A 13,939-nucleotide genomic window follows, 5' to 3' on the forward strand; every position below is an offset into this window, starting at 1 on the left:
CGAGGACAACGGGAAGCAGGATTTTGGTGTAAGAGGAGATTTTTGTGACATTTTAGTTTGTAGATTCTTATTTTTCCCAGGTTGAAGTCATTTGCATAATTTGATTCAAATTTACAACAAAGATAGATCAAAGTTGTGCACTTATGCATCACGGTTATTCAGTGTTTGATCTTTGCACAGCTTAGCCGGATGTTGCCACACCCTAACTTGAGCCAATGTTCCCTATCTTCTCAAGGGACAGTTTTGAAGTCAGATCGCCCTGTTATACAACTCAACATGCTGTACATAAATCCATCAGTTGATTCAGTTAAAGCCTATGGCAGTGTGAGCCTACAGCAGTCAAAGTCTATAGCAGTCTGAGCCTATAGCAGTCTGAGCTTATAGCAGCCTAAAGGCTGATTTATACTTCTGCGTCTCCCCTATGCAGCAGGGGCTGACGCAGACATGAGCACCACATTCTTGTGCGTCGGTGTGTCCGTGTCGCGCAGCTATTCTCCGCCGAAACGCCTGAGGGCAGTGCGGTCTCTCTGATAGCCGGCCGCCTGCTTCCGGTCCCGCTACGATCTCTGTTTACTTTTCCACAGTGATTCAGAGCGTGTTATGTTAATCTACAGCTGATACATGTTGCTGTTATCATACAGACATGATTACATGAAGAATAGAGAGGAGGAGATGAAATACACGGCCGATGTGCGGCCGATATCCGGGCTCCCGGAAGTGCTGTAAATGCGGGAAAGACAAAGCCGCCGAGCGGACCAATCACAGAGCTTGCGGTCCGCGTCGGCTCTACGGGGAGTTACATTTTGGAGGAGGTGCACGTCAGCTACGTGCGTAGGCCTCGGCGTAGGTATGGGAGCTACGCAGACCCCCGGCGTAGGGTACGCCGTTGATTCAACGCAGAAGTATAAATCAGCCTTAACTCCATAGAAATCTGAGCCTATGGCAGTCTAAGCCTATAGCAGTCTGAGCCTATGGCAGCCTAACTATATAGAAATCTGAGCCTGTGTTTACACTATTTACGTGTTAACATTGAAAGCTAAAATTACAACAAATACATTTTTTGGGCGTGAGAATTTATAATTTAATCCTCTCTTGAGCACATTTCATATTGCTGAATTCTAGAAAATCCAAAGATGTTTGGTGGAGGTCAAGTTGAGTAAGAAATAAGTTAATGATATCTGAAAGATGTGACCAATGAATGCATTTTTTTTTCAAAGATATGAAAAGTTCTCCAAAGTATATTTTATATTGACCGCTGTTTTGCTGACTGTGTGAGAAGTTTTCTCAAAGTGCCGACGGTGTGAAGAAATGTATTGAAAGAAAGACAGAGTATCCACTCAGGCTTACACACTTCTTTTAATGTGATTAATTTCTCCAGCATTACCAGAAGAGTGACTTTAAATTAGATTTTGATTAAGCTCAAACATCCTTGTAATACCTCGTCCACAGTGATTGAAGTGTTGGTATAGAGCTGTAAACCCCTCCAGAGGCAGAGATTAGGATGGCTCTGCTGGAGGATATTTGTGTTATCAGCCGTGCAGGTAAGAGTGTCCGACCTGACACTGAGAACTCTGAGGTTTGATCTTTGGCAGAGTCAGTGGAAAGACTAAGCCCCTGTGCTTGGCACTCAGCATTAAAGAGACAGATTGGGGTAAACCCCTCTGATGTGTCCTTTCCTAGGGGATACACATGTCCACCTAAACCTCTTCAGGACACAGAGGCCGCTGATAAGCTTTGAGCCTCTGAGCCTCCTAACAGACCTGTCAGCACACTGTGAGGAGAAACCTGCAGCCTGTGGAGAACATGTCCTCACAAACCAGCCACAACAGCATGCAGTGCACCAGGGAAGGTGACTTCTATATGCAGCTGCTAAACAAGATATGCTTTGCTGTGACAGGACTAAAACCAAAAACAACAAAGTCTGACTGCAGGATCGTTTGTTTGCTGATGCTGGTGAAACCATCAAATATCTACCTTCTAAGATACGGCAAAGAACGCTTGACTGAAACTTGGCAGACTGCAGTGAGACAAAACCAAAATAAACAAATGTAGTGTGATGTAATTATTTAATGAACAGGCTTAAAGAACATATGTGCAAAACGGTGCTGGATTTGTTTGTTTGCAGCAGATGATACGCTGTGTGTCTCTGCTCCACCCTCCGTCACATAAAACTGACAGCTTGTTAAGTCCTTTGGCATCTAGTACAAACACACATGACGTTTCTGTCTATTTGAGACGGACAGAGAGCAGATGAGAGAGACAAAGACATCAACTTACTGTGTTATCTGTCAGCTCTGACCTGCAGACTGTTAACAGGAAGCTCCGAGTCGCTGTGCAATGATTAACGCCCTTTAAAGAGACAGAGAGCACACTGTGTGCAGATAAACACACCACTACACACCACCTCTGGATTGTGAGTGATAATTCAGGGGAAATATTTTCACTCTTTTAAATTTAAATCTAATTCATTTTGCCTTTCACTACGGTGAACAGAATGTCAAATATTGGTCTCAGTTCAGTGACGTATTCTGCATCAGCAATATTAACAGAACCATTTTTATTTTTTTTTAAATCTGATATGTTTTTATTCTGACTTTAATCTCAGATGATATACTGTAAATCAAAATAATGTGTTTTTTCTTTGAATTCTAAATTTATAGAATTCTTACTATAATCTCAAAATTCTGACTTTACTTACAGATTTCAGATTTTAATCTCAGATTTCTGACTTTAATCTCAGATTTGAGAGTTTAATCTCAGATCTCAGATTTTATAGGATTCAGACTTGAATCAGAGTATTCACACTTAAAACTCACGATTCTGACTTTAATCTCAGAATTCAGCCAATAATCTCAGAATTCTGGCTTTTAGAATTCTGACTTTAATCATAGAAGATAAACTTTAATCTGAGAAAAATACTTTCTGACTTTAATCTCTGATTTCTGATTTTAATGTCAGAATCCTGAATTTATAGAATTCAGACTTTAATCTGTTAAAGACAATAGCCATTTGAGCCATTGAGTCTCTGAGTGAAGCTGGGAAACAGACGACAGCATGTTAAAAACAGGAAGTTGTGTTTTCCCCTCCCCCGCCATAGAAAGTTGCCTCAGTTTACTTTTACGTTGATCTTTGACAGATTTTTAGTCGTGTGCATGGTGAAGGTTAAATTAAAGGACTTCTTCACTTCTAAACTTGTAAGGTTTAGAGAATTGCTTCCCAAAGTTAACTGCAGGTGAGTCAAATATTTGACTCAGTACCAATTTGTATGTTTACAACATCATGTACATGTTTGGACCTAGTTCACTTGTTGTGGTAAAGCGTTGTCACGATGACATTACAATATTACACTTCATCACCTACATGTCTGCTGGACAGTGCATGTAGTGGAGAGTCAGCACACACTCAGTAATGACATGTCTCCTTACTTCTGGTCAACACTAGATTATCAAAATGAAAATAACCTCCTTATACATAAACAACACCACATAAAATAAAATACCACGCTCGTTTAAAATGTCAACAAGACTGGCAATCAGTCAAACACAACGGCATGATGGGAGGGAGATTGATGTTAAAGGATTAGAGCCACTGGAAAAATGTTCTTAAGAGGTAAGGTCAGTAAAAAAAACGATTCAGATTCTGAGATTGAAGGCAGAATTATGAGATTGGAGTCAGAACTCTGAGATTAAAAGCAGAATTCTGTTGTTGTGAGAACACAAGCACAGGTGGAAACAGCTGGTCTACGGTGGAATTTTAATAAAATAAGCTTCTCCCTCTTGCAAATGTTAAGTATAAATCTTATCGTCTTTCTGCCCTGGTGTCGCCTTTGGAGAACCAAGAAGAGGAAGTGACTGTTTTCTGGTTTGAATCAGATAATATCACCAAATATGGCTTCATGTATCCTAGGAGAAAAAAAGGGGAACTTGGGTTTTTTTCAGTGCCTCCTCACTCTGATCCCAGAAAAAGTGCCCTCTGGATGCCCCGCAAATGTATAAAATGTAGAAAAGGTGCCCTCTGGATACCCCTCAAATGTATAAAACATAGAAATAGTGCCCTCTTTCTGCCCCTCAAATGTAGAAAATGTAGAAAAAGTGCCCTCTGGATGCCCCACAAGGGTCTAAGAATGCAATGCTTATTCCCATTATTATTACTCTTTAAAATATTACACAAACCCTGTCAAATTAAAAAACCTGGTGGTGTACATGCCATGACATGCCCGACATTCAACTGCAGTACATGGGCTGAAGCTGAACACGTGGTAGCAGAAATGAAAGGCAGCCGGGCTCTCACAGCACAGACGGTCCAGAGGCAATCATAACAACTCAGAAGCCAACAACGATAGCAGATGTGTTTTCTCACTGACAGTGCGACAGTGACTAGTTTTGACGGTGGATTCTCACAGGTAGCAGCTCTGGCCTCTTTTAGTCCTGTGTACTATCAGTGAGTCTTCCATACGCACTTCTGGTTTTGCTGCATGCTAATGTTAAGTGATTAGCGAATTACTGCTAGTGTAAGTAACGCTACACGTATTATTTCTACAATATACAATGTGAGAATTGAAACATATAGTGTAAAAGGTTTTGTGTTGTGCACCTGGATAGCGATTGAGTTTCTACAAAAAGTATGAGCTCCAAAACTATGTGAAAATAAGTTAACTGAACTGGTACAACAGAAGATTGTGATTTTGAGAACTATGTTTATTATTAAGCCTTATGCTATGGACAATAGTGGAAATCACTGCATTAAAAACACACATGACTCTGTAGTGAAAATAACTGAATTGGAAACAGACATGACTATGGAGTGGAAATCACTACATTGAAAACACACATGACTCTGTAGTGGAAATCAACGCATTGAAAACACACATGACTCTGTAGTAGAAGTCACTACATTAAAAACACACATTACTCTGTGTTGGAAATCACTGAATCAAAAACACACATTACTGTAGTGAAAATAACTGAATTGGAAACAGACATGACTATGGAGTGGAAATCACTACATTGAAAACACACATGACTCTGTAGTGGAAGTCACTACATTAAAAACACACATGACTCTGTATTGGAAATCAATGCATTGAAAACACACATGACTCTGTAGTGGAAGTCACTACATTAAAAACACACATTACTCTCAAGTGAAAATAACTGAATTGGAAACAGACATGACTATGGAGTGGAAATCACTACATTGAAAACACACATGACTCTGTAGTGGAAGTCACTACATTAAAAACACACATTACTCTGTGTTGGAAATCACTGAATCAAAAACACACATGACTGTAGTGAAAATAACTGAATTGGAAACAGACATGACTATGGAGTGGAAATCACTACATTGAAAACAGACATGACTCTGTATTGGAAATCACCGCATTAAAAACACACAACGCAGAGCTGTCCAATGCCTCATACATAAGGAGGAAGATATTTAAAAGGAAACCCAGATTATACCAGAAACTGATGATTGTGGATCTAATCTGTCAAATAAAAAGTCCAACACGATCCAAACTGTCTAGTCTGGTCTGACAAAGGAGACACTTCAGTGTTCTGATACAAAGGAGTTTCAAACTGAAGTCTGTACCTGTCCTTTTAAAAATATTTATCAGAGATAGTTTGATAGATATTTGTTCTGAGGAAGAGAGTCTGAGAAAGCTGAACCTTCAAACTAAAGACTGTCAGACCTGTTGTTGAATCACACACACCTCCCTAGGTAAAATTTTCATATCATCTTTAGCCACAAAGACTGGAAACATCATCTCTGTGAAAGTGTGTGTGAGGGTGTGGATGTGTGTGTTAGTATCAGGATCAGAGAACGACAACTGTCCTATGTCCCAGTCCAGACTCACTCTGATCCTCTGGAACTGCTTACGAACTGAGAGATCTTTCTCTGGAGCTAATGGTGAGAATGCTGAGTATTTACCTACATAGAACCCTGTTCCCCATAATGAAGAAAAAAAGTTTCCCTTCCTCTGAACAGACTCTGCTAACACACCCAGAATCCAGGCTGTACTGTCTCCAACCTCAACGTCCCAGCTGTGAGTCCCGGAGTTAAACCCCTCAGAGCCCAGGATAGAGGAGGAATCCTGAATCCTCTCTGGATTAGCAGGAAGCTTCTGTCTATCTCCTCGTCTCACACAGGTCAGATCTTCAGACAGGATGAGAAAAACACCAGCAGTGTTTGGGTCCAGAATCACAGGACTGTAGAAGACCTTGTCCTTCAGCTTGTTCAAGATGTTGAAGCTCAGGTTGCCCAGGTGTTTGGCCTGGTCTATCAGAGCTCCTGATGGCAGCTGTGGATCCTCCAGCAGGCGGCGCTGCTGGACTCTTTGCACTGCAGCCTTGTAGTTCTTCAGGAATGAGACATCTCCAGCTCTCAGCTCGTCCTCTAATGCTCTGACTGAGTCTGAAAGAGCTGCTATCTCTCTGCTCAGAGCCTCCATACCCTCCTTCATCCTCTGACTCTTCTGCTCCTCTTCCTCCCTCAGTGCTGACAGCCTGGCCTCCTCCTCCTCTTGTAGAAACTGATGAAGCTTCTTAAACTGCTCCTTAATCTGTCTCTCTGTGTGTCGGGCCTGGACCTGTTTCAAAAACCTTTAACTTCTCCTTTAAGGGCTCCAGAGTTTCCTGAAGAATCCTCCTGGGTTCTCGAGCAGCTTCTTCAAAAAAGTTCTTCTTGTGTTGTGGAGCAGCTTCATCTATGGGTCTGAATCTGTGGTCTGTGTGTTGTTCTGAATCTCTGCAGACGAGACACACTGGCTGCTGATGGTCCAGACAGAAGAGTTTGAGTTTCTTAGAGTGCAGACTGCAGCGATCCTCTGAAAATCTCTGGTCTCTCTTTTTTAAGAAGGACTCACACAGGTTCTTTAAGACCAGGTTACAGGGTGGGTGTTCTTTCGAAGATCTCCTCTTACAGACTGGCACTCTCGTGTTGGCCTCTCTCTCCAACAGCTCTGCATACAGTCTTTACAGAAGCTGTGGCTACATGAGAGAACAACAGGATCTCTGAAGACGTCTTTACAGACCGGACAGCAGAGATCCTCCTCTGATCTGGAAGCCATTGAGTTTCTGAGTGAAAACAGCAGACACAAAGTACACTCAGTCAGGGCCCCCCTCTCTCTGATATCAACGTCTTCAAAGTTTACATCAAGTTCAGTTTTCAGTCAGACTCACCTTCAGAGTTTGAAATGTGTCAGCAGGTAGTCTCCACTTTTCTCTCCTTCAGCTGAATTGAATCAGAGGAACTTTTAACTTTGGTGTGACGGTGAATGTGATCATCTGTTTCTCTGTCTGTGTCTCTCTTTAGTGACAGAGAATAATAAACTGTTTCCTGTTGTCTCAGGTGAATGAGGTGAGGGGTGGAGCCTTGTCATCGATAACACAGGGCTGTGTATCATTCGGAGTTCAAAGAACATCTACCACACCTTAAAGATAACTGATTAACAGGTTTTATCTTATTGATATAGTACTGAATGAAAGACTTTGACCCCCATGGAGCTTGTATTAAGTCCTATTAATGTTGAGATTGGTTTTGGTCTTATTGGCATTAGAGGATTTAAATGTTGTTTTTTGTAGAGAAGTACCAAACCAGACTGTAATCTCTTTCACCCAATGTTATAATCGTGCAAGTGTGCCTGTGTTTCGGCTGCAAGAACCAGTGTCTGAATTTAGTGCCAGTCCCTGCTTTGGGACGTAGTACTTTCCAAAGGTCCAGGAACTTTGGGGGCGGAGCCTGTAATGCTGAACATTTCTGATTGGTAGAGTACCCTCAGTGTTTTTATTTCAGACTGTACTGTCTCCAACCTCGATGTCCCAGCTGTGAGTCCCTGAGTTAAAGCCCTGAGAGCCCAGGACAGACCATGTGTAATAATTTAATCTCTCTGGATTATCAGGAAGCTGCAGTCTCTCTCCCCGACTCACACAGGTCAGATCTTCAGACAGGATGAGTCTAGGATCAGCAGTGTTTGGGTCCAGAATCACAGGACTGTATGAGACCATGTCCTTTATCTTGTTCCAGATGTTGAAGCTCAGGTTGCCCAGGTGTTTGGCCTAGTTTATCAGAGCTCATGAGGGCAGCTGTGGATCCTCTATCAGGAGGCGCTGCTGGACTCTTTGCACTGCAGCCTTGTAGTTTTTCAGGAATGAGACGTCTCCAGCTCTCAGCTCATCCTCTGCGGCTCTGACTGAGTCTGAAAGAGCTGCTATCTCTCTGCTCAGAGCCTCCATCTCCTCTTTCATACTCTCACTCTTCTGCTCCTCTTCCTCCCTCAGTGCAGACAGCCTGGTCTCCCCTCTTCTTCTAGAAACTGGTGAAGATTCTTAAACTGCTCCTTAATCTGCCTCTCTGTGTGTCGGGCCTGGACCTGAATTTGTTTTGCAGTTTGATGAAACTCCACTTTAACTTGTTCAAAAACATTTAACTTCTCCTTCAAGGGCTCCAGAGTTTCCTGAAGGTTCTTCTTGTGTTGTGGAGCAGCTTCATCTATGGGTCTGAATCTGTGGTCTGTGTGTTGTTCTGAATCTCTGCAGACGAGACACACTGGCTGCTGATGGTCCAGACAGAAGAGTTTGAGTTTCTTAGAGTGCAGACTGCAGAGATCCTCTGAAGATCTCTGACCTCTCTTCTGTAAAAAGGAATCATGTAGTTTTTTTAAGGCCAGGTTATGGGAAGGGTGATCATTTACAGTGCTTTTCTTACAGACTGGACACTCTTGTGTTGGTTTCTGTCTCCACGAGCTCTGTAGACAGTCTTTACAGAAGCTGTGGCTACATGAGAGAAGTACAGGATCTCTGAAGACTCTCTTACAGTTAGGACAGCAAAGGGCCTTCCCTGGTTATGAAGCCATTGAGTCTCTGAGTGAAAACAGCAGACACAAAGGACAGTCAGTCAGGGCTCCCCTCTCTCTGATTTCAGCATCTTCAAAGTTTACATCAAGTTCAGTTTTCAGTCAGACTCACCTTCAGAGTGTGAAGTGTGTCAGCAGGTTGAAGCAGAAGTGTTGTAGTCTCCACTTTTCTCTCCTTCATCTGAATTGAATCAGAGGTACCTTTTACTTCTGTTCTTCATGTAGAAGTCTTTTCTTCCGTCCGTGTGCCTCTGTAGTGCAGAACACTGATAAATTGCTTCCTGTTTTTTCCTCAGGTGAGCCAGTTTAGGGGTGGAGCTGTGTGATGACTAACTCAATGCTGTACTTCATTAAGAGAACACCTACTATACCTTTTGGTGAATGCATAAGAGGTTCATGTTTTTTTATTCAAAACTATTGCACAACAAAGTCTAACTCGCATAGCTCCGCAGACAGGCCTTACAGAAGCTGTGGCTACATGACAGAACAACAGGGTCACTAAAGACGTCCTGGCAGACCAAACAGCAGAGATCCTCCTCTGATCTGGAAGCCATTGAGTCTCTGAGTGAAAACAGCAGACACACAGTACAGCCAGGACTCAACTGAAACTTTATAATCTGATGTTTATTTCACTCTGACACCATGTCCTAACAACACGCGACACGGTTGATCTTCAGCGACAGGATTGTACAACAAGGCCAATAATTGATTAAATAAACTTAACACAAAAAGTAAGGAAATAAGTATTTGGTAGATTATTTCTCTGTTGTAACATTTTTTTGGTAATAAATCTTGTGCCGTTGGAAAGCTTTTTTACTTCCCTTTTAAAAGGTGCCACATTTGTAAGGAACATAATTTTGTGGGATGAGCAGCAGAGGTGAGTATGCAGTTTGTGCCCATGACAAGTTTGCCAAATCTTCTCTGCCAATGCCAAACAGCTTATTCTGCTTATTTTATTGAATCTTGTTTGGAACTTCTAGTACGCCAAGCTGCTGACAATCACGTGCCTGATTGGTGCTCCTGTGATAATGGGCCCTGCTACAGTGGTCAGTAGATCTCTGTTCCAAGAATCTGCATGCCACATTTGACTGATCTGGATGGGGCTTGTGCAATTGGGGTACTCATAGCTGGTGATCCGCAAAACCAAGTTGGAGTGAGCCCTAGTTGCATATGTCAAAGACAGGCCACAAAGTGGGTGTCCCAAGAATACGACACCCAAAGAAGACTGTTTCCTTACTCTGACAGCACTAAGCACTAAGCTGTCATCTACAGATTTGCAGTCAAGGTTTGCAGGACAATATGGCTGACGGCTCACTGCCTAGAAAATTCCGAACAGACTGCACACAGCAGATCCTTGGTCTCATAGGGCTGCCAAGCACCAATGGGCCAGTCATGACTGCCCTTCACCGTCAGGCCCATTTGCGCTGGTGTTGGCACTGGAACTGGAACCTGAACATGTGGAGGAACGTTAGGTTCAGCAATGAGTCCAGATTCACCAAAGTGTGGTGAAGACAGAGAAAGCTATGGGATGGCATCTACATCACTGGAAAAACAAGGCTTGTCATCATTAGAGGCAATCTCAATGCAGAGAGATCTTGAGATGAGATTCTGCAATCAGTGGCAATCCCATATCTCCAAATTCTGGGACCACACTCTATTCTCCAAGATGACAGCGCTCAGCACCACAGAGCAGGGTTTCTCAGAAACTACCTCCAGAATTAGGGAGTGAAGAGGTTGGAATGGCCTGCCAGCAGTCCTGACCTCAACCCCATTGAACACTTGTGGCATCAGCTTGGGCATGCTGTTCGTGACAGAGTGACCAACACAACCACGTTGGCTGAATTGCGAAAAATGCTGGGTGATGAAAGGGTTGCCATCCCACAACAGTGTGTGACTATGCTGGTGAACAGCATGAGGAGGAGGTACCAGGCTGTTGTGGCTGTGTATGGTTTTTCCACACGGTTGGCTGAGGCTCCTGTTTGTTAAATGAATGAACTGATAAATTACTGATATGTCTTGTTTCTTCAGACTTCAATCATCCAATCCACCAAACAACCTCAAACAAGAGTCAATGGCAGAATAAGGTGTTTGGCATTGGCAGAGAAGATTTGGCACATTTTTCATGGGCGCAACCCACATACTTACCCCTGTTTAACTGGTTCTGCTGGATGCCAGGATGGATGTTTGTTGTCTGTGTGTGTATGTACTGGTACTTGTGTGTGTGTGCGTGCAGAGACTCGACGTCAGCCAGTAGCTGAGTGGAGCAGTGACATCCTGGCCTTTGCTGCTTGTCATTACCTACCTGGACTGAGACGAGCAGAATACAAATGAGATGAGAGGAAGAATCTGCTCGCTCTGCACGCACACACACAAAACATACACACACACAGGCATAAACACACTGTAGCACATAACTGAGACATGCAAACACACACACACACACAAACACACACACACACACACACACACACACACACACACACACACACCGACAAACAGGAGAGCAGGCATGAAGGGAGATAAGAAGAGCCAGAGAGAGACACATAACATGGAAGAAGAGGGTGCAGTGTTGTAATAAGGACACAAGGGAGGGAGACGGGGGTGATGCTGCTATAGAGGCCAGTTTGAGCAACACAAGAAACAAAACATGAATACAAAGAAGAGGAAGGAAAGAGAAGCCGAAATTTCCTCCCACGCAATGCAAGTGCAACACTCAGATGTAACTGACACTAATGAATGGAGAGAGAAGAAACACAAAACATGCCCCCAAACCAACTCTGCACACACAAGCATCCACCCATGTGTGGTAAATGCAAACACGAATATGCACTCATTTAAAAACAACAAGAAAGGGGAACAAAAGCTGCTTTCTTGATTTAATGTCAGGCAAGCACACCAGCTACTGAGCTTACTCTGTATCTGAAGGAAACTGCTCCACTATTGTTCCTTAAAAATCAAAACAAAGCTGGGCTCAGAAATGTAGCCAACCCAAAAAGTGCAGTTCCCCGCGTGTCCACTAGAGTGTGTCTCCTGCAGTGAGTCAGTCCCCATAGAGCCCCATGTTAAAATATTGCAGCAAAAATAAACATGTTTATAGCCTGGAACAAAAACAGTTTGGGTTTCTATAGCTCATTTCTGTATTTATGACAACTGTACAGGCTGAAATTTACACAACTCACCTGTTTGCATTAGATTATACCTGGCTGTGTTAAATACTTGATTCTGATTGGCTGCAGCCCCATAACACTAGTAATAAACATCAGGGACAACCTGATCACACACGTCATATCAAATCAATCTGCAGAAAGGAGAACAGAACGGAACAGATCAAAGGAAAATAGAATTGACTGGAACCAATCAAAGCAGAATAGAATGAAATGGAACAGATCAAAGGAGAAAAGAATAGAATGCTCGATTGATCAAAGCCAAATAGAACAGTGATTCATTCTTAACAGCAAAGATACACCAGGAGCAACCATACACATGTCAAACTTATCTGTGTAAAGGAGTCTGTCGCATGTCCCCTCTGCCTGTTGACACTGTGATAAAAACTCTATCTTTAGCTCATTTCTCTTTTCATGACAACTGTATGGGCTGAATTTATATACAACTCACCTGTTTACATTAGATTAAGGATTAAAGGGAGGTAGGATTAGGGGTGTGGCCTCTTTGAGTGACAGGTGTGAGCTGCTAGCTGTCTACTCGGTGCCAACCAGGGGTGCATCCGGCTCGGCTGGTGGTGAAGCTTTCAGCGGAGTGTCTGCCCCCTGGTGGCTGGCTGCAGTATAGGTCAAAAAATCCGTCTCCCCCATTCATTTGAATGGGGAAGCAGTCAAACTTTAAAAAATAAATACACGTCGTACGAATGTTTCTCACATCCGTATGCTGTGGTGATATGTAGTTAGTATTTGACTGTTTTGTGTTCAAGGCCTCTTTTTCCTGAAAAGTTTATTTTTCTTTAGTTATTAGAGTTTAAAAAACGGGGTTCTACTTCCGGGTTTCCTTTGATTCACAGCTGCTGTAGAGGGAAACTTCTAAGGACACATAGGCTTCACAGGCTCTGGCTGCACAATGGCTGCGCCCAGGAGCGGGATTTTTTGGATTCTGAACCGTACAACGGGAAGAGGCGGAGCAATGCTGACCATTTTTATTTACAGTCTATGGTTACAACCCAGCTAATTCGGTCCCTGAACACACACTTCAAACCAAATCAAAGTCCACAAAATATTTCACATTCATTCCATATCTGCCAGTTGACACTGTGGAAAAAATGTTAGCTTCTTTTAGCATGCTAAATCGGTCAACAACATGGAGGATATTTCCAATTCTACTTCTAAATGAGGTGTCACCGTCACTGATGAAGCAGAAAAAATTTAATTGGGTGCTATTTTTTCCCCTTGTGACGGGCCGTAATCGAGCTGCTGCAGAGTCTTCTTTCTTCCTGCTGCTGATGTGATGGAAAACAACGAAACCACTGCATTTTTAATGTCAAATTTCATTCCAAAAAACTAAAAGTTATCTGTACATTGAGTCAAACAGAATTAAAATATTGCTGAAGTATTTTGATTTTTAGGTACCACCTACGAGAAAAGCATACAGGGGCAGCTAATCAGACTGATGCCAGTGTGTGGCCACATCACAAAGCTGGCAGAGCACAGTTTAGGGTGAGGGAATCACCTCAGACCTGAGGATGAGACTAAATCAGAGAAACTAGCTACAGCGCTTATAAATGGGTAGAAACCGACTCCAGGCCAGTCAGCATTTTAAACGACTCGGGTCTAAGGGATGTCTTTAGGTTGGCAGGTCACATGTCATACCATCGTGGGGAGCAATAGTGTCACAAAAACAGGAACTGTAAGAAACAGAGAGAGCAACCAAAGGGGAACTCCTGAAAAGTGCAAGGGCTGGAGCAGGGATCACTGGATGTCAGTGAGTCATCAGAGTTATTTCTGAATAACTCTCCCAAACATCATCTTAAGAGGCTGTATGTGGATTTCGAAGATGACGTTCTTTCTCACAGATATCTGAGATGAGGTTAATCTCCTCATAGATTACGGGTTTAAAGGGTCCATCCCTTGTAATATG

The 13,939-nt window shown here is 42.8% G+C and overlaps 1 protein-coding gene and 1 pseudogene across 2 annotated transcripts in view; one reads left to right on the top strand and one right to left on the bottom strand.

Annotated features, from left to right (window-relative positions):
- The window catches only part of LOC117814178 (metabotropic glutamate receptor 7), a 353,505-nt gene that overhangs the window by 294,622 nt on the left and 44,944 nt on the right, over positions 1–13,939 (top strand). The gene's annotated exons all lie outside the window — the stretch shown is intronic.
- LOC117814193 lies at positions 5,570–7,069 on the bottom strand (annotated as a pseudogene).

The sequence above is a fragment of the Notolabrus celidotus genome, chromosome 1 (genome assembly GCF_009762535.1).
Source record: "Notolabrus celidotus isolate fNotCel1 chromosome 1, fNotCel1.pri, whole genome shotgun sequence".
In the NCBI taxonomy this organism is placed as follows: Eukaryota; Metazoa; Chordata; class Actinopteri; order Labriformes; family Labridae; genus Notolabrus; species Notolabrus celidotus.